This window comes from Cucumis sativus, chromosome 1 (genome assembly GCF_000004075.3).
Source record: "Cucumis sativus cultivar 9930 chromosome 1, Cucumber_9930_V3, whole genome shotgun sequence".
Taxonomy (NCBI): Eukaryota; Viridiplantae; Streptophyta; class Magnoliopsida; order Cucurbitales; family Cucurbitaceae; genus Cucumis; species Cucumis sativus.
This window is the reverse complement of record NC_026655.2, coordinates 12,867,234-12,880,905: the sequence shown is the minus strand read 5'-3', so window position 1 is coordinate 12,880,905 and position 13,672 is coordinate 12,867,234. Positions and strand designations below refer to the sequence as shown.

The following is a 13,672-nucleotide window of genomic DNA, read 5'->3' as shown; positions in this document are numbered from 1 at the left end:
ACGGTATACCGCAGACCGCCTCCTCCCCTGTTATCCTATGGTTACAAGAAAACTCCTAATAATGAGGTTGACACGCTGCTGAAGGAACGTGACTTAGCCATCAATGCCTTAAAAGAACACCTGTGTGTAGCCTAGAACAGGATGAAGAAAATGGCTGATCGAAATAGAAGAGAGTTAAAATTTAAGGTAGGAGATGAAGTCTACTTGAAATTGAGACCTTACCGGCAACGCTCCTTGGCTCGGAAGAAGTGTGAAAAGTTAGCACCTAAATATTACGGACCCTACAAAATTACTGAAGAAATAGGAGCAGTTGCGTACAGATTGATGTTACCGCCGGAAGCCAGTATCCACAATGTGTTCCATATTTCTCAGTTAAAACTGAAACTGGGTAGTCAACAAGCTGTTCAACACCAGCAACCTAGGCTAACGGAAGAGTTTGAGTTACAATTATGGCCGGAAACAGTGTTGGGAGTCCGTTGGAATCGGGAATTGGGAGGAAATGAATGGTTAATTAAGTGGAAAGGGCTGCCGGACAGTGAAACAACTTGGGAATCTGTTTTCCAAATGAACCAACAATTCCCTGACTTTCACCTTGAGGACAAGGTGAACCTGGAACCGAGGGGTATTGTAAGGCCCCCTATTATCCATACATACAAAAGGAGGGGTAAAAACGTAAAAGCTCACGCAGCAGAAAAGGGGAGAATATTAGGAAAAGAACATGAGAGTGGGGCCCACAGGGAAGAATGAGAAAAGAGCTATAAATAAGGCCTTATCGGGATTGGGGGCTAGGTTAACTTTTTGTCTTCATTTGGTCTGTAGAGGCTGCTAGGTCTAGGAAGGACTACTATCTTTTCCTGGGGAGGTTTGACATGATATTATCATCTTTATTGCTTTCTTTTATATTTCCTTCTACTGTATCTTTTGGCATTTATATATAAATAAAGATCTACAGAGTGCTGTCTCTGTTTGCCAACTGTTTGGGTAATTTAGTATTTTATTTGTGGAGTCTCTACAAAATTATAGCAATTCATTGCAAATAAGATGCAGTACCTTGATTTTATGGTTAAAGGTTCCAATTGTTTTTTCTTTTTAAGCTCTTATTTGGAAGGGATTCACCTGTTACAAGTTGAAATGTGAGTTGGAAAAATTGGACAAGAAGTTATAACCTTACAAGAAAATGATCCTTATAGAAAGAACTAACTTGATTCAAGCAAAATATCTTCAAGAACAAAATTGCAATTACACGAACACTTATTAACACAAATAAAAAATGCAAATCAGACTATTGAGTACAATGAAATACAACATGATAACAAGACAGAGATGCAACATATACATAAACATACAAATCAGAAAAGAAGTTGATTCTTGACAACAAAGTAAAATAAATACAAAACATAATAAATTTCTATGACCATTAGGACTCTGTAGAGAAATGCCTACTTTCGACATAAGCATTTCATCAAATTCCATCTAAAGCGGAGAGGTTGCCCATGCAAGCTCTGATACCAGGCAATCTCGACCGCATTTTACTTGACCTAAGCAGCTGGCTTGACTCCCTCTTTTTTTTCTCCCTCCCTCTCTACCGCTGCCGTGCTAGGTGAAGAACTATAAGGACCTACTAGGCGGGGTCGGGTTTTGCTTAGGCAAGAAAAGCGGAGAGGATCCCCACGAAAACTCTGAAACCGGGATCTCGGCACGCATTTTACTTGACCTAAGCGGCTGGCTTGGCTCCCTCTTTTTTTTCTCTCTCCCTCTCTACAGGCTGCCATGCTGAGTGAAGAACTCTAAGACCTACTAGGCGGGTCGGGTTTTGCTTAGGCAAGAAAAGCGGAGAGGATCCCCACGAAAATTCTGAAACCGGGGGATCTCGCGCGCATTTTACTTGACCTAAGCGGCTGGCTTGGCTCCCTCTTTTTTTTTCTCTCCCCTCTCTACCGGCTGCCATGATGGGTGAAAACTCTAAGAACCTACTAGGCGGGTCGGGTTTTGCTTAGGCAAGAAAAGCGGAGAGGATCCCCACGAAAATTCTGAAACCGGGGGATCTCGGCGCGCATTTTACTTGACCTAAGCGGCTGGCTTGGCTCCCTCTTTTTTTTCTCTCTCCCTCTCTACCGGCTGCCATGCTGGGTGAAAAACTCTAAGGACCTACTAGGCGGGTCGGGTTTTGCTTAGGCAAGAAAAGCGGAGAGGATCCCCACGAAAATTCTGAAACCGGGGGATCTCGGCGCGCATTTTACTTGACCTAAGCGGCTGGCTTGGCTCCCTCTTTTTTTTCTCTCTCCCTCTCTACCGGCTGCCATGCTGGGTGAAAAACTCTAAGGACCTACTAGGCGGGTCGGGTTTTGCTTAGGCAAGAAAAGCGGAGAGGATCCCCACGAAAATTCTGAAACCGGGGATCTCGGCGCGCATTTTACTTGACCTAAGCGGCTGGCTTGGCTCCCTCTTTTTTTCTCTCTCCCTCTCTACCGGCTGCCATGAGTGAAAACTCTAAGGACCTACTAGGCGGGTCGGGTTTTGCTTAGGCAAGAAAAGCGGAGAGGATCCCCACGAAAATTCTGAAACCGGGGATCTCGGCGCGCATTTTACTTGACCTAAGCGGCTGGCTTGGCTCCCTCTTTTTTTTTCTCTCCCTCTCTACCGGCTGCCATGCTGGGTGAAAAACTCTAAGGACCTACTAGGCGGGTCGGGTTTTGCTTAGGCAAGAAAAGCGGAGAGGATCCCACGAAAATTCTGAAACCGGGGGATCTCGGCGCGCATTTTACTTGACCTAAGCGGCTGGCTTGGCTCCCTCTTTTTTTTCTCTCTCCCTCTCTACCGGCTGCCATGCTGGGTGAAAAACTCTAAGGACCTACTAGGCGGGTCGGGTTTGCTTAGGCAAGAAAAGCGGAGAGGATCCCCACGAAAATTCTGAAACCGGGGGATCTCGGCGCGCATTTTACTTGACCTAAGCGGCTGGCTTGGTCCCTCTTTTTTTCTCTCTCCCTCTCTACCGGCTGCCATGCTGGGTGAAAAACTCTAAGGACCTACTAGGCGGGTCGGGTTTTGCTTAGGCAAGAAAAGCGGAGAGGATCCCCACGAAAATTCTGAAACCGGGGATCTCGGCGCGCATTTTACTTGACCTAAGCGGCTGCTTGGCTCCCTCTTTTTTTCTCTCACCCTCTCTACCGGCTGCCATGATGGGTGAAGAACTCTAAGACCTACTAGGCGGGGTCGGGTTTTGCTTAGGCAAGAAAAGCGGAGAGGATCCCACGAAAATTCTGAAACCGGGGATCTCGGAGCGCATTTTACTTGACCTAAGCGGCTGGCTTGGCTCCCTCTTTTTTTTCTCTCTCCCTCTCTACCGGCTGCCATGCTGGGTGAAAAACTCTAAGGACCTACTAGGCGGGTCGGGTTTGCTTAGGCAAGAAAAGCGGAGAGGATCCCCACGAAAATTCTGAAACCGGGGATCTCGGCGCGCATTTTACTTGACCTAAGCGGCTGCTTGGCTCCCTCTTTTTTCTCTCCCTCTCTACCGGCTGCCATGCTGGGTGAAAAACTCTAAACCTACTAGGCGGGTCGGGTTTTGCTTAGGCAAGAAAAGCGGAGAGGATCCCCACGAAAATTCTGAAACCGGGGGATCTCGGCGGCATTTTACTTGACCTAAGCGGCTGCTTGGCTCCCTCTTTTTTTTCTCTCGCCCTCTCTACCGGCTGCCATGCTGGGTGAAAAACTCTAAGGACCTACTAGGCGGGTCGGGTTTTGCTTAGGCAAGAAAAGCGGAGAGGATCCCCACGAAAATTCTGAAACCGGGGGATCTCGGCGCGCATTTTACTTGACCTAAGCGGCTGGCTTGGCTCCCTCTTTTTTTTCTCTCCCTCTCTACCGGCTGCCATGATGGGTGAAGAACTCTAAGAACCTACTAGGCGGGTCGGGTTTTGCTTAGGCAAGAAAAGCGGAGAGGATCCCCACGAAAATTCTGAAACCGGGGGATCTCGGCGCGCATTTTACTTGACCTAAGCGGCTGGCTTGGCTCCCTCTTTTTTTTCTCTCTCCCTCTCTACCGGCTGCCATGCTGGGTGAAGAACTCTAGTGACCCACTAGCGGGGGTCCTTTGCAACTCTAAGCAGCTTGGTCGTATTGTTTTGTTTTTATCGGCTGTTATGTTGGGTGAAGAACTCTAAGAACTTGCCGACTTTGCTTTCTACTTGACCTAACAATCATATTTTGCTTTCAAACAATCTTATACAAATGTGTATGGCCAAAAGAGGGATTTAAAATTAATATAAAAAAGGCAGTAGAGGATGGCAAAAAAGGGGATTAAAATTGAGATAAAAAAGGCAACCGCACATATTATTATGTACATAATTCACAATATTCAGAAAATGAACCAAGTGTTCTACTCATTTCTAAGCTATCAATATATGCATTTTCAACATATGTAACATATTCAAATAACAAATACAATCACAAATCCGAGCTCTGTTCTCATGGGTTAGGCATATATGCTTTTTTATGCTAAAAAGCGAAGTAGACATGGTACTTATTCTAAGCATAGAGCATTGCAAAAGTTTCTAAATTTTGACATTTTTAGCAAAATTTGCAAAATGAAAATTTCCCAAAGGACATGGAATGTGCAAGGCTACAACCCCACCCCCCACTTAAAAATTTGCATTGTCCTCAAAGCATTTTAAGCAAGATTCTACGGATGGAAAGAAAAAAAAAGGAGAACAGAAGACCTCCCCTTGTAACCTAGTTTCTTCATGGAAGCTTGCTTGCAAAGATCCCAAGTTTGGTTATATTTCATTTTCCTTTATTCCTACAAAAAGAAAACAAGAATTTCCTTCGAATTTTATTAAAGAGGTTAAACTAAAAATTTTAGAAAAATGTGCAGAATTGTTTAAGCTCGGTTGCATTTTCTAAGCATCACTTGAATTATTAAAACGACCTAACAAATATTCAATACAAGTTCGTAATTCATAACCTACCAAAAAGTTCAAAAAGATTGTTGTAAATTACATACATCAATAAACTTACTTCAGCATTCATTTGGGGTATTGTACGTTCATATTAAAAAGTAGCCATTCATGTCGTGATGCAAAGGCCCTTTTATGCATCTAAAACTAAAATCACGAAAATCATCGTGGACATGCAGCACAACAAACTGAATTTCCATGGGAAGCCTTTGTTAACAAAATGGTTGACAATAATTACTCAGACAAGAGAGAATGACTATAATTAATTAACAGAAGTACAAATCAATATAGGTGCACAACCACCAAGCCCCCAACAAAAGGAACAATAAATTTCAATAACAAAAGAAAGGTAGTATCAGGACTATCCTTCTTGTTATCGAAGAAGATACCTTGGCTCCGGTAAGCCCAATGCTCTGCCTTACAACGTTCAATTACCTCAGTACTGCAGCGTTTCTTCAAAGTTTGGGAATCTACCTAAAACATAAATATATATTCCAACTTGAAAACCTCGATGTCAGAAACTTTACTTTATTTATCAAACCAGATGCTATGCAAGAATTAGTTAGCAGAAATACAACATAAATAATAATGATATTCTTTGGGGAGGGGATAAAAGCATCTTTCATCTTAGAAATAAGCTTAGCAGTTAGCACTAACCTTTATATAAGAAGTTAACACCGGTTTGATTGCTTCTTAAAGTTCAGCTACGAAATCTGGTAAAGAGAAAGACCTAATCCATAATGTTAAAGAGGAAAAGACCAAGTCAGATTCCTTTATTCAAACAGGTTAGTATCACAGCTCCAAAGGAAAAAACTTACGGACCTCTACGACGAATTTCCTTGAATGATGTAGCAGCACCTGATTCTTCAAACACAGTTTCATTTATGCTGTGAAAAATAAGATTGATAAATAAAACTTTCGGCTACAATGAGCCACATAAACATAAAGCTGTGACAGGAAAACAAAAGCTAACAGATAATTAACTATACAGTTTGTAAGCAAAATACCAAATAGCCCATAATCAAGATCACAACTGAAGCAAACAATAATGTGTAGTTTATCATTTCCAACCAAATAATTCAATAACAAATAAGGTCAAATGGCCAAATAATATGTCCTTTCACATAAATATTTACTCCTGAATTTTTTGAAGGATAATGTTACCGCTTCTCTCCCACGTTTCACAAAAATTCTTTTACATATTATATTTTTTTTACATATTCCTATTGAAGAATCTCATTTGAGCATTTTGTGGTCAATTTGACTTGAAAGAAACGGCCAAACTTTCAATAAGAAAGAAGCAAGATGCCCAGTTTTTTTTAACTGCTGTTTTTCTCTTCTTTTTTTTTCTTTAACTTGCTGTAAATTGGAGATGTTTTCCATACCTCGTGTACAGCTTGGAGTTGATCCCACCGAGACGTTTGTCACATCTGGTAGTTCATTTCAGTGCATGCTCAATTTCTTTATATTCAGAAATCTCGGAGTTCCTGGTAACATGAGCTTGCACCAAATATATTCTGGTTTTAGGTGGAGAAGACTGCAAATTTCGTCTATGGAATATCAAGTCTGGAAAACTGATTTTTGAGGATAAGTTTGGTGATGCTGTTCCCTCAACCATATGCTGGCGAAGGGCTGGAGGAAGTAATTATTGTTCCTTATTGTTTCTTTCTTATTCATGCGCTTCTTCTGCTATATATATTTTTTTCTATTGAACTTATTTTCTTATAAACAATAATTAACACAATCTAATTGGTATCTTATGGATATAAAAGACAGCATGGATCCATATTGGAAGGATTTCAAATTAGTCTACGAACAAAGAATTTGGAAGGATTTGTGATCAACTAAGGAGCTCTCGACTTTCTTAGCTGGAATTTACCTTCCTTGGGTACTTATCGACCAGAGACTGGAAGTAATTGTGCTCTTCGTCCATAGTAGTCATCCAACCAGCAAGGGAAAGACCACGACGCGCAGTGGAATAGGAAAAAGAGCGTCGAGCACAGCCTTCGTGTCACCAGCAATCGTTTTTCCTTTATTGGTAGACCGAAAAGGCTTTGTCAAGCAGGCAGGCATGATTGTCACTCGATCGACAGTTGAGAAATCCAGCGCTGTTAGGACCGGGAGAAGAAGATGGCCGTGAATCGCGATTTTGAGGAAGACGAAGAAGATAAGAGAAGGGGAGAGGACGAGAAAGTAGAGAGAGAGCCGTTAGAGAAGAAGTAGGGGAAGAAATTCTTTTATTTAAAATTCAATTGCATTATTTATTTATTTATTTAATTTCTTTTTATTTATTTATTTAATTTAAATAATATACATAAATTTGCAAATTGGAATATATAGTTATATTACTTATTATAGAATATAAAATGAAAATAGTGATTAGTAGTGATTAGAAGAAACGTCTAAAATAAACAAAAATAATAAATATTCAAAAAAAATATTCTTTTTTTATTTAAATAATACGAAGGCTAGTACCCTTCGGGAAGTGATTGGTCTGTCATATGCTATAAACGGGATTAAACTCCATTTCTCATACTTTCACTCATTGATTAACTCATTGTTAAGATTAGGTTAGGTATATTTCGATTTCACACTAAGCCAAGAAATTCAAGAACGATAAATTTTAAAATTTGGGGATAGGGATCAACAAGTTATTGAAAATTTTTTCCTCGCCAAGTAGAATTGCTTTATCAACGATTCGGTGAATGTATCTATGTTCAGTTCGTGTGTGTACATGTATGAATCAAATTCATTTCGTTAGGATGGGGATCATCAATTTAATTAGGGATCGGTCTTATGATGAAACAATTCATTGCATTGATCAAATCCAATATAAAAAACCATTTTACCTATACTCATTAGATAAATCTAGTTCCTCAATGAGCCCTAAGCCCTAAAAGCCCTAAGCCTTAAGCCCTCAGCCCTAAAAGCCCTAAGCCCTAAGTCCTAAGCGCCCTAAACGCTGTAAAAGCCCTAAAAGCCCAAAGCCCAAGCCCTAAAAGCCCAAAGCCCAAGCCCTAAAAGCACAAGCCCTAAACCCTAAAATCCCAAAAGCCCAAAGCACAAGCCCTAAAAGCCCAAACCCTAATCCCTAAAAGACCTAAAAGCCCTAAGCGCCCTAAAAGCCCTAAGAGCCCAAAGCCCGAGCCCTAAAAGCCCAAGCCATAATCCCTAAGCACTAAGCCAAAGGCCCTAAGCCCTAAAAGCCCCAAAAGCACCAAAAGCCCTAAGCCCTAAAAGCCCTAAAAGCCCTAAGTCCTCCTAAAAGCATTAAGCCCTAAAAGCACTTAGCCATAATCCCTAAAAGCCATAAGCCTTAAAACCTAAAAGCCCTAAGAGCCCTAAAATCCCTAAAAGTCCTAAGCGCCCTAAAAGCCCTAAAAACCCTAAACCCTAAAAGCTATAAGCCCTAAAAGCCCTAAGCGCCTTAAAACCCTCAAGCGCCCTAAAAGCCTAAAGCCCTAAGCCCTAAAAGCCCTAAGCCCTAAAACCTGAAAGCCCTAAGCGCCGTAAAAGCCCTAAAAGTCCTAAAAGCCCTAAAAGGCCAAAGCCCAAGCCCTAAGCCCTAAAATCCCAAGCCCTAAGCCGTAAGCCAAAACCCCTAAGCCCTAAAAGCCCTAAGCCCTAAGCCCTAAAAACCATAAGCCCTAAAATCCCTAAGCCTAAAACCCAAAGCCCAAGCCATAAAAGCCCAAGCCATAAAAGCCCAAGCCCTAAGCGCCCTAAAAGCCCTAAAAACCCTAAAAACCCTAAACCCTAAAAGCTATAAGCCTTAAAAGCCCTAAGCCCTAAGCCCTAAAACCTAAAAGCCCTAAGCGCCGTAAAAGCCCTAAAAGTCCTAAAAGCCCAAGCCCTAAAAACCCAAGCCCTAAAAGCCAAGCCCTAAATAGCCCTAAGCCCTACAAGCCCTAAGCCCTAAGCAATAAAAGCACAAGAACTCAGCCCTAAACCCTAAACCCTAAACCCTAATCCCTAAGCCCTAAGGCCTAAGCCCTAAAAGCCGTAAAGTCGTAAAAGCCGTAAAGTCGTAAAGCCCTAAGCCCTAAAGCGCTAAGCCCTAAAAGCCATAAGCCCTAAAAGCCCTAAGCCCTACAACCTAAAAGCCTAAGCGTCCTAAAAGCCCTAAAAGCCCTAAAGCCCAAAGCCCAAGCCCTAAAAGCCCTAAAGCCTAAGGCCTAAGCCCTAGCCCTAAAAGCCCAAAAGCCCAAAAGCCCTAAAGCCCTAAAAGCTAAAAGCCATAAGCGCCCTAAAAGCCCTAAAAGTCCTAAAAGCCCTAAAAGCCCAAAGCCCTAAGCCTTAAAAGTCATAAGCCCTAAGCGCCCAAAAAAGCCCTAAGAGCACTAAAAGTCCTAAAAGCCCAATGCCCGAGCCCTAAAAGCCCAAGCCCTAATCCCTAAGCCCTAAGCCAAACGCCCTAAGCCCTAAAAGCCCCAAAAGCCCCAAAAGCCCTAAATGCCCTAAAAGCCCTAAAAGCCCTAAAATCCCTTATCCCTAAATCCCTTAAAGCCCTTAAAGCCCTAAGCCCTAAGCCCTAAGCCCTAAAAGCGCTAAGCCCTAAGCCATAATTCCTAAAAGCCCTAAGCCCTAAAACCTAAAATCCCTAAAAGCCCTAAGCGCCCTAAAACCCTAAAACCCTAAAGCCATAAGCCCTAAAAGCCTTAAGCCCTAAAACCTAAAAGCCCTAAGAGCCCTAAAAGCCCTAAAAGCGCTAAAAGCCCTAAGCCATAAGCCCAAAAAGCCCTAAAATCCCTAAGCCCTAAAAGCCCTAAAAGCCCTAAGCCCTAAAAGCACTAAGCCATAATCCCTAAAAGCCCTAAGCCTTAAAACCTAAAAGCCCTAAGAGCCCTAAAATCCCTCAAAAGTCCTAAGCGCCCTAAACCCTAAACCCTAAACCCTAAACCCTAAACACTAAAAGCCATAAGCCCTAAAATCCCCAAGCCCTAAAACCCTAAGCCCAAGCCCTAAAAGCCCAAGCCATAAAAGCCAAGCCCTAAGCCCTAAGCGCCCTAAAAGCCCAAGCCCTAAGCCCTAAGCGCCCTAAAAGCCCTAAAAACCCTAAACCCTAAAAGCTATAAGCCCTAAAAGCCCTAAGCGCCCTAAAACCCTCAAGCGCCCTAAAAGCCTAAAGCCCTAAAGCCCTAAGCGGTAAGCCCTAAAGCCCTAAGCCCTAAAACCTAAAAGCCCTAAGCGCCGTAAAAGCCCTAAAAGTCCTAAAAGCCCTAAAAGGCCAAAGCCCAAGCCCTAAGCCCTAAAATCCCAAGCCCTAAGTCGTAAGCCAAAACCCCTAAGCCCTAAAAGCCCTAAGCCCTAAACGTCTTAAAAGCCATAAACGACTTAAGCGCCCTAAAAGCCCAAAGCACAAGCCCTAAAAACCCAAGCCTTAAGCCATAAGCCTAAGCCCTACAAGCCCTAAGCCCTAAGCAATAAAAGCACAAGAACTAAGCCTAAACCCTAAACCCTAAACCCTAAGCCCTAAGCCCTGAGCCTCAGCCCTAAGGCCTAAGCCCTAAGGCCTCAGCCGTAAAAGCCCTAAAAGTCGTAAAAGCCGTAAAAGCCCTAGCCATAAGCGCTAAGCCCTAAAAGCCATAAGCCCTAAGCCCTACAACCTAAAAGCCCTAAGCGTCCTAAAAGCCCTAAAAGCCCTAAACGCCAAAGCCCAAGCCCTAAAAGCCTAAGCCCTAAGCCCTAAAAGCCAAAAGCGCCTAAAAGCCTAAAAGCTAAAGCCTAAAAGCCCTAAAAGCCCTAAAAGCCCTAAAAGCCCTAAAAGCCCAAAGCCCTAAGCCTTAAAAGTCATAAGCCCTAAGCGCTCAAAAAGCCCTAAGAGCACTAAAAGTCCTAAAAGCCCAAAGAGCCCAAAGCCCGAGCCCTAAAAGCCCAAGCCCTAATCCCTAAGCCCTAAAAGCCCTAAGCCAAACGCCCTAAGCCCTAAAAGCCCTAAAAGCCCCAAAAGCCCTAAATGCCCTAAAAGCCCTAAAATCCCTTATCCCTAAATACCTTAAAGCCCTTAAAGCCCTAAGCCCTAAGCCCTAAGCCCTAAAAGCGCTAAGCCCTAAGCCATAATCCCTAAAAGCCCTAAGCCCTAAAACCTAAAATCCCTAAGCGCCCTAAAATCCCTAAAAGCCCTAAGCGCCCTAAACCCTAAACCCCTAAACCCTAAACCCTAAAGCCATAAGCCCTAAAAGCCCTAAGCCCTAAAACCTAAAAGCCCTAAGCGCCCTAAAAGCCCTAAAAGCGCTAAAAGCCCTAAGCCATAAGCCCAAAAAGCCCTAAAAGCCCTAAGCCCTAAAAACCCAAACCCCAAACCACTTGTAGCCTAGTTTCTTCATGGAAGATTGTTTGCAAAGATCCCAAGTTTGGTTATATTTCATTTCCTTTTATTCCTACAAAAAGAAAACAAGAATTTCCATCGAATTTTATTCAATAGGTTAAACTAAAAATTTTAGAAAAATGAGCGGAATTGTTTAAGCTCGGTTGCATTTTCTAAGTATCACTTGAATTATCAAAACGACCTAACAAATATTCAATACAAGTTCATAAGTCATAAACTAGCAAAAAGTTCAAAATTTTTTAAAAGACACTCCAAAACCCAAAATGTCAAGTGTGTAAGTGCAACGAACTTAGTTCTATACAAACCTAACAAGTATTCAAAACACGTATAAGTTTTCAAACAACCTAACAACGCTTAAGTGTAAGTTTATAACTCATAACTTACCAAAAATTTCAAAAAGTGTGAAAAAAAATCTTTCAAGACTCAAAATGGCAACCATGGCTGTATGTAAAACTAACTTAGTTTGTAACAACCTAAAAGGTGTTCAAAAAATGTTTAAGTATCACTCGAACTTTAAAAACGACCTAATAATGCTTTAGTCTTACTTCATAAATCATAACCTACCAAAATGTTCAAAAAATGTAGAAAAAGCACTCCAAAATCCAAAATGGCAACCAAGTGTGTAAGTGCAACAAACTTAGTCTCAACTTTAAAATTAGTGCGAGTTGAGAAATGTATTAACTCAAGCATGATGTACAAACTTGAAACAACTTAAATATTTATTCACCATCACATAAAAACAGTAATTAAATATAGATAACATGTGTAAATAAAGGGAGAATCACCTTTCTAGCAGTAGCTTTTGAGTAAGACCAAACACCATCCTCCTACTTGTAAATCTGCTCGATTGTCTACACTCGTCATTTCACCGTCTCAGGCCATCCATTGAATTGGCCACCCAGCCTTGGCATACAAGAGTATGTCTCAGCCTGTTAACAAATACCACTAAAACTAAGCAAGACAAAGAAAAAAGTTTTCAAAAAATTACCTAACTTTTAGGTCTTCATGTGACCTTTAAGTTCTTCTGTCTTCTCCTTCAACTCTTTGACAGATTGATGAAATTATGTGTTTCTGCAATGTTTACCAGAACATGAAAGATTCAGTACGAAACTAAATACCATGAATACAAACCATGAAGAAATAGTAAAACAGTCAATACAAGAAGAAAAAAGTTCACTTCAAAACGACCTAAAACAGTATCACTTGAACAAAATGTGTCTAAGTATCACTTGAACTTTCAAAACGACCTAAAACAGCTTACGTTGAGATTCGTAACTCATAACCTACGAAAAAAGTTCAAATAGTGTGAAAAAAGCACTACAAGACCCAAAATGGCTACCAAGTGTGTAATTGTAACAAACTTAGTTCAAACCAACCTAGAACGTGCTCAAAACGTGTCTAGGTATTACTTGAGTTTTCAAAACGACCTAGCAAATCCTAAATGTAGGTTCGTAATGATCTACCAAAAAGGTTGAAAAAAGCATTTCAAGACCAAAAATGACAACCAAGTGCAACAAAATCAATCTAACCTAAAATGTATTCAAAACATGTGTACGTATCACTTAAACTTTCAAAACCACCAAACAATGCTTAAGTGTAAGTTTGTAACTCACAACCTACCAAAATTTCAAAAAGTGTAAGAAAAGCACTTCAAGACCCAAAATGGCAACGAAGTATGTAAGTGCAACGGACTTAGTTTCAAGCCATCCTAAAAAGAGTGCAAAACGTGTCTAAGATTTCAAACCGACCAAACAATACTCAAGCGTAAGTTCGTAACTCACAACCTAAAAAAATTTCAAAAAGTGTGAAAAAAAGTACTTCAAGACCCAACATTTCAATCCAATGTGTAAGTGCAACAAACTTAGTTTCAAACCAACGCAAAATGTGTTTAAAACGACCTAACAATCGTTAAGTGTAAGTTCGTAACTCACAAACTAACAAAAAAATCAAAATGCGTGAAAAATGCACTTTGAGACCTAAAATGGCAACCAAGTATGCAAGTGAAACAAACTTAGTCTTAAACAAATCTAAAAAAATTTCAAACCGTGTTTAAGTATCACTTGAACTTTCAGAACGACCTAAGAATGTTTATTTGTAAATTCATCACTCATAACCTACCAAAAAGTTCAAGAAGTATGGAAAAAAAGGAAACACTACACGACCCAAAATGGCAACCAAGTGCGCAAGTGCAACAAACTTAGTTCCAAACCAACCTAAAAAGTGGTCAAGGCGTGTCTAAGTATCACTTGGACTTTCAAAACAACCTAACAAAGTTTAAGTGTAAGTTGGTAACCCATAGCCTACCAAAAAGTTCAAAAAGTGTGAAAAGGGCACTTCAAGACCGAAAATGGCAACCAATTGGATAAGGTCAACAAACTTAGTTTCGAAC

At 41.2% G+C, this 13,672-nt stretch overlaps 1 long non-coding RNA gene across 1 annotated transcript; it reads right to left on the bottom strand.

Moving 5' to 3' along the window:
* Positions 1-5,322: 5,322 nt before the first annotated feature.
* LOC116405180 lies at positions 5,323-6,034 on the bottom strand. Its single transcript, XR_004218319.1, has 3 exons — positions 5,778-6,034; positions 5,613-5,685; positions 5,323-5,429 (listed from the first exon to the last, which is right to left on the bottom strand). It is a non-coding gene; the product is annotated as an uncharacterized LOC116405180 (long non-coding RNA).
* Positions 6,035-13,672: the final 7,638 nt, after the last annotated feature.